A 7,068-nucleotide genomic window follows, 5' to 3' on the forward strand; every position below is an offset into this window, starting at 1 on the left:
CACAGATGCCCCGCATACTGCGATTGGGAGCAGTCCTGGGCACACTCCTGACACAGGTGCCCCGCACACTGCGATTGGGAGCAGGTCGGTAAGTAAACGGTGCAGGGAAAATTCAGTCTGGAACGTGTGCAACCAAGGATGGGGCTGTCAATGCAAACGTGGGCCGAATCAGGGAAGGTCTTGGCTGCTCTGCTGGGGCCAGGGCTGTGTTCTGCAAACTTTGGGGGTCAGTGAGGGTTTCACGTGCAACTGCAACACAGCGGTGGGTCCCCAGCACAGCTGTCCTTAGGATCATTTGGGAGCTTCTAGAAAGCACTGATAGCTCAGTCCCACCATGCACCAATTCACCCGGAATCTCTGGATGTGATTTTTTTTCTGATATAAAAGAATATTTGCCGGGGACTTCTCATCTGCCACCAGACGGGGAGCCTCTAAAGTTGGGAGGGGAAGATGAGTGACTCAGCTCCTGGCCTGGAGGACAGCAGTATCTGCACCTGGATGGCAGCAGGGAGGTGTTCCCACTGGCGGAGCAGGACCCACGAGCTGGTCACCAGCACAGGAAACTGCCACGGGGGCGTGGGTTTGCAGGTAGCACTACCAAGGCCTGCGTGCGTGGACTGAAATTACAGGGGTCTCTCCATGAGGGGCCACAGCAGACGGCGCCATGCTGTGGAAATTGCCTGCTGCTAGGCTTGGTCACTGCTTGAGTCTACAGGTTACAAAGGCCATCTAAATGTCAACACTCTCAAATAAAGACTGAGGATAATGACACCCACATCCCACGGCTGCTGCATAAACCAAGTCTAATTACACGAGTGAAGGTGCTTCCATCATGCCACGCACAGAGAAAGGGCCCCGTAGAATCATGTGGGTCTGTGATGCAGTCCTGAAACAACCAGTGGGAAGGAGGAGAAGGCAGAGATGGAAGCATAGGTGTGGGCGCTGCAGGGCTCTGGGCAGGTGTGTGGTCCCCTAGAGAGAGCTGCTGCAGGGAAGCGGCTGGGGAGAGAGAGAAATGTGGGGGATCAAAGTGCGGGGCGTGGGGAGAGACCACAGGGTCAGCAACAGGAGGGAGGGTGTGTGGTGTGGGGATCTTCCAAGAGGCCACCCGTCGGTTCTGGCAGTTATTTGGAGACGGAGGGATCTTCCGGGCACCTTACAACTGGCATATACACAGCCAAGAGTCTCTGCCATAGAAGGGACCCCAGAGGCTCTTGTAGAACCCAAGTCGTTATTTTTTAATGGGAAAATAGATCAGGGAGAAGGAGCTGATGATAAATACACTTTCAATTGCTGGGCAGGGAGTGAAATTCAGTATCTCACACATTTTCACTTTTGGTCTTATACCCCTCATGTCTTGGCCAGCAGAATGCAGAGGCACTGTCTGTCTGGAGTCAGAAGCTCTGAGAAGCATGAAGTCTTAGAGCAACGTGACCAATCCATTTCTTTGATTTGGGTGAAGCCATAATCTGTTCCCAAGTTTCATGGCCTGAGAACAGTGGGTGCCACTGCCAAGGAAAATGAAATGTAGCTGGTTGAGTTGCCTCCGTCCTTTAAAGGAGGGCTCCAGCATCCAACCAGTCACAGAGCCCTGGGCTTCAAAATTCTCGTGCACAGTGGGTTCTTTCCAATGCTTTCAGTGTGCTGAATACGTGATTTAGTACTTACGAAAGTTCTCAAAGCTGACTTTTTCGAAATCTCAACTGTGCCATTAGAAAACTCTTCTTTAGCAGAGAAAGCACCCAACACAGATTTGTAACCTCTGGGGATTGCAGAGTTCTGGGAAAGACTGTGAAAGGAAATAAAAAACCAGCTCTCAGGAGCTGCTCAGAGCAGCCAGTGTTGATTGAAGGGATGTCAGCCATTATTCCTAGAAGATAAGTAGATGATCCCTCGTAAGAAAATTCAGTCAGCAAAAATGTATACTTTCTTACATTAAATTCTATAGCACAAAAAAAGGAGTATGTAGTTTTTCTGTGATTGATATTTTCGAAAGTAGGAAGTCATGTTGGTAATCACAGATTACACAGGCTTTAAGCAGAGAGATCACAGTTTGCTGTAGCCATATTTAAAAAATTTGTTTTGCAAACATTTCCCAAGCATTTTTTGGATGCCCTTTTTAAGACACAAGATAAATTGTCATTTCTAACCTTCGGCAACTACAATTCAGACTTTCAATGTCTGAAGGGATGCTTGAGATTGCAAGAGAGGAAACCCATTGTTTTTCTCTCTATGTGGGGCTAACTGAGAAACAAATGTGTTGGTTCACCTAAGCTGGCAAGTTCAGTGGTAGGACTGGCTTCTGGCATGAGAAGTGCAGATATCAAACCGTATCATCAGGAGCTGGGCGATTTTTGCTCTGATTTCTGCTAAGTTGGCTTAGGCTTTAATGTTTGAGTGCTAAGAAATGGAGTCAATGATTCGATCTGTAACCTCCTCTCGGGGTTCAGCTCCAATGAAGAAGATTCTTTTTTCCGAAAGTCGCAATGTCTCATGGCATCTTTTTGGCTCTGGTTGAGTCAGGCGCCCATCGTGGAGTGAACCACTGGAGCTGTGGAGAACGCACCGGGGTCCCTGGCTAGACCTGGGTTGTGTCCTGTATCCCTGGAGCTGACAATGGCATCGCATGCTGGGACACACGGACTGGGAATGAGCGATTCTGCAGAGCTTCCACCACCTGTAAAGTAGCTCCAGAGGAGGGCTGCAGATGCCACAGAACAAAAGAGTTGTCCACTACACTTTCCAAACAGGCAGATTGGGGGGTTCCTATTAGTATCACAGGGGAGGCTTCACTTAACAAAAGGATACTTCAGAGGAGGATTCACTGAAGGCTTCCTTTAAGCAGTTGCCTTTAAATGCAGTTAATCACTTGTTTAGCGATCATTAATGCTTCAGTGGAAAGACTGAGGGAAGAAAGCCTTAAAGCTAAAATGTAAGAGTCACTGTCAATGGAGAATCAATCAAGAAAGAAATAAAACAAATTTGAAATGGTAAGCTAGTCAACTGGAAAATAGAATTTGATTTACATAAAACTTCTCACAAACATGACTATGCATGAAGCAACGTAGTTTCTACTGAGAAAGAAAACTGCACTTATTTACGAATATGTTTAGTGATGGCCTGCGTTCTCGTAAGCAAGCAAAACCATCCTGTGAGTTTTAGTCACCGCTAAGTAAGTGATTAGAGGGCTTCCAACACAGTGCTTCCCCAGGCCTTAACTTTGAGCGAGTCAGCCACTAACCTAACATGTCAACAAAGGGCCACTGAGTTGTTTGGGGTACCTGTTAATATTAGAGACTTTCTGGGATACCTGAGAAGCCCAAGATAGTTCTTGAGATCAGTTCTTGTACTGACTCTTACAGTCTAAACTAGAGTACAGGTGGGATTTTATTTCAGAAAGTTCTTATTACTTACTGACCACTGAATGAATATGAAGCTTCTCACTAACATTAACAAATCACATAGGTCAATGTTCATTTGTTTGGGATGTTTTAGTTCCATTATAATAGAAATTGTTGTCATGTTAACTTATTTTATTTATTTTTTTGTTGTTTATATTTAGTCATTATGTGGACTGGTACATTTGGGTTAGTGGCTCACTTTAATAAAATGTGACTTTTATTATTATTACAAAATACCTGCTTTTGTCCCATTTAGAGCCATTAGGCCTAAATTCTTCACCTTCATTATTTTTCATTCATATCACTATTTTTTCTTTCCATTTTCATGCCTAATATCTATTTGCCTATTCCTTTATTTTCAACTTTTCTTACCACTTTGCTAGGAATCATTTTTTTAATACAACATGGAGAGGATTTTTAAAAACACAGTCTGACAATCTCTGCTTAAATAGGGAAATTTATGTCATTCACATTTAGTGTACTAACTGATATGCTTGACTTTATTCGTCTATCTTACTTTATGTTTACTAAAATATACTTAGCTCTTTTTTTTTGCTTTTCCTTATTTTGGACAGTTTGATTCATTTAATATTTATTTCAATTTTTCCTCTGTTAATTGGCATTTCTGTACTTTTTTGTTCAGCTACTGTTTCCCATTCCTCATTCTTATAATTCATACACTTTTGTTAAATTGCTGAGTAAAAACCAGAAACCAAAGTGCTCTATTCCATTACTCTTTCCTTCAGGCAAAATAAATAATATAAAACAGTTGGATTATTTTATTCTGTTCTCTCCTAATAATTTCTAGTTATAGATAAGATAGTTTAGCATTTTTAGTTCAAAAAATTATTAGAATTTTCCCTGAAGCCTACCTTTTTTCCTCTTAAAACACTATAATCAGCTTTTCATTGCTAATTTTCAATCTTTATTATTATTAATTTGGAATTAACTCTAAAGGCTGCAAGCTCATGGCTACACAATATTTTTTCTCTTATTTACTATATAATTTTTTTAAGTTGGCAACAGATAGGTTGACACTCAAGTTGTTCTATCCATATTATTCTCTATAGTCCCTTCAGAACTATAGATGCAGGTATAATTTCATTATTAATAAAGACAGAATAAAACAACACTGTGTTACCTCTAATCAACTACAAAAAATTATAATGATGACTAATTACCTTTTAATAGTCTATGTTCTAACTTAATCTCTGTGTATTACTAATCAGATTCTACTCTATTAGTATAAACCGCTTCCTACTAGCCTAAATGTGCATGCATATATTTACGCACACACGTGTGTGTGTGTGTGTGTGTGTGTGTGTGTGTGTGTGTGTGTGTGTGTGTGTGTTATGGGTCAGTAGAGAATTTGGGAAACCGAAATGGCTGTGGAGATGGACTTTATGTAAATGATGATTGCAGGCTGTTTAGCTCACTCTATTACGGTTTTGTTGTGAATTTCTCAGTGCTTTTGTTTTTGTTTTTTGCCATACTTTTACAACCTGCCTGTATTTTCGTAAGACACTATCATAAGTATTTTAATCCCTAGCCCATGAGATAGACCTCTTAAGGGCAAAAGTCTGCCTCTTTAGTACCAGGCCTTGCCTATACCAAGAGCTGCATTTATTGACTTTACTTGAAATGTCAGCTTCGGGCATGGAAAGGATGTGTGGGTGAAGTTACTCCTAAGGCTGCCAAACTTCCCGTGGGGTTTCTGACCTCAGTCTCCTGTTCCAGGGAAAGCGTCTTGAGGAGACCACCTCATCTTGCTGGGAAACGGTAAATGCAGAATGAGGTGTGACTGTTCAAACAACCAGGAAGTGGGTGTTCCCTGGACATGGGACTTAGAAGCTAAACCAGGGAGGTCCTGGTAAACCAGGACAGGACATGTTGGTCAGCAGAGTAGAAGAAATCCTCCATGTGGCTTAGCCCCCACAACCCTAGGCACTAGAACTCTGCCCTGGGGAGAGCTCCCCATCCTCTCTCCCCTGGGTGGTGAACAATCCACTCTGCTTTTACCTGAGTCTTTCCAAAGCACTCACATGCAGTGTCAATGCATCCTTCTCATGGCGACCCTGTGGAATCAGGAAGGGAGATGGGACCAACCCCGTGTCACTGATGAGAGAGCTGAACCACAATTGCATCTTGTGCGTTTGCCCCCAGCCCACCCTCCAGAATCTGTTTCCCGAAGGGACAAGTGGGGTTTCTAGTTTGCCAGAAGTAGTCTCTGAGGGTGCTACTATCTTAAGGATAAATGTCACTGACAGAGGCCACTGCTCTGATGAAAATAATCAGGTAATTGAAATGCAGACGCTGATTTTAGAGGAACTTACACAAAATAGGCAGATGAAACAGACGTAACGCGAGTTTTCTGCAAACTCATGTATTTCCTTTCATCACTGTGTCTTATTGTTCCTTCAGAACTGTCAGTGCTTTGACTGGACTTTGCATCTTTGTGCTGGTACTGACAGACAGGAGGCAGGGCCGGGGCGTGGCCGAGCGCAGTCAGAGGCCTGGGGTGGAGCAGGAAAGGCTGGAATGGTGAAGTGGTATCCTGGAATTCCTTTTCCTCTGTTCTTCATAGACCCAGGGATAGGGCAATATGCCATGATTTCATTCATGTCTGCATTCATGTGCTCATTCAATAGATGGTTCTGAACAGGACTGGGAGTTGGGGTGCAGGGATGAATGAGCCCACCCTGGCCGCAGAGCAGCTCAGAACTTGCTCTAGCCCTCCTGAGATGCAGACCAGTCTTTCTCCCGGAGCCACATCTGGGCGCTGAGGCCTGGACTCAGCCATGTTCCTCACTCCAAGTTCATTTGTTTGGGATGGTTTAGTTAGTGTCTGTCTAAAGCCACGTGCCTGGTGTACAGCAGGCTTCCAGGACGTCTCTCCCCAGGCCTGTTCTCACACCGCCTTAAAGACAAGCTCTGAACCAGCAGGCACATTTCATTCAAAGATTGACGGAGGAAAAGCATGTTAGCCTTCGTCCACACGGTCATTGCCCGGAGGTGAGGAGAACGCGGGCCCGTGTGGTTTGCAACGCCCCGCATCCTGCACCTCTGGGGTGTAGGAACAGCTGCTCCCGAGCTCACATGCTTCTGCTAACGGGACTGTCAGCTCCTGGCGTGCTCCCTGTCCTGTGCCTTTGATCACCCAATTAGCCTGCCCTCTGCTTCTGGGATTTTGTGCTTACCCATACAGAAGTGAAAAGTTAAAATACTAAAATTTCCCTTGTTCTTATCTTCTCCCTTTGCAGCTGCCGTTTTCTGGTATTCGAGGGTTTGCAAGTTAAGACCCCTTCTCTTGGGTTGACACCATCCCATGAGCACGAGCCCAGCCCCTAGGAAGGCCGAGCACATGCGTCCTGGTGGACAGCTGCTGTCGATCCATCTGTCAGGCTTGCCATAATGAGCATATGGCTGCAGCTTCCGGAAGCACCGTCAGAGGCGACTCGTTCAGAGCCCGTTTGTTGAGCAGTTACTGTGTTCCCTTCGCCACTCACACTAGGCGCTTTGTCAACGCTCAGTGACCCGACAAGTGGCTTTCTCTCCTTTTCCAAGAACAGAGCCTCAAACTGACATTGTCCTCAGATCCACGGAAAGAATAAACACTAGATCTCATGTATTCAGCACGCTGGAAAGAAAAGCCCATCGACAGTCATTT

At 44.7% G+C, this 7,068-nt stretch overlaps 1 long non-coding RNA gene across 1 annotated transcript; it reads right to left on the bottom strand.

The window, feature by feature from the left end:
* Positions 1-1,218: 1,218 nt before the first annotated feature.
* LOC116528918 lies at positions 1,219-6,802 on the bottom strand. Its single transcript, XR_004259279.1, has 2 exons — positions 5,735-6,802; positions 1,219-1,870 (listed from the first exon to the last, which is right to left on the bottom strand). It is a non-coding gene; the product is annotated as an uncharacterized LOC116528918 (long non-coding RNA).
* Between the last annotated feature and the right edge of the window lie 266 nt (positions 6,803-7,068).

Source organism: Sapajus apella, unplaced genomic scaffold (assembly GCF_009761245.1).
Source record: "Sapajus apella isolate SASKATOON/1434 unplaced genomic scaffold, GSC_monkey_1.0 scaffold60, whole genome shotgun sequence".
Lineage (NCBI taxonomy): Eukaryota > Metazoa > Chordata > Mammalia > Primates > Cebidae > Sapajus > Sapajus apella.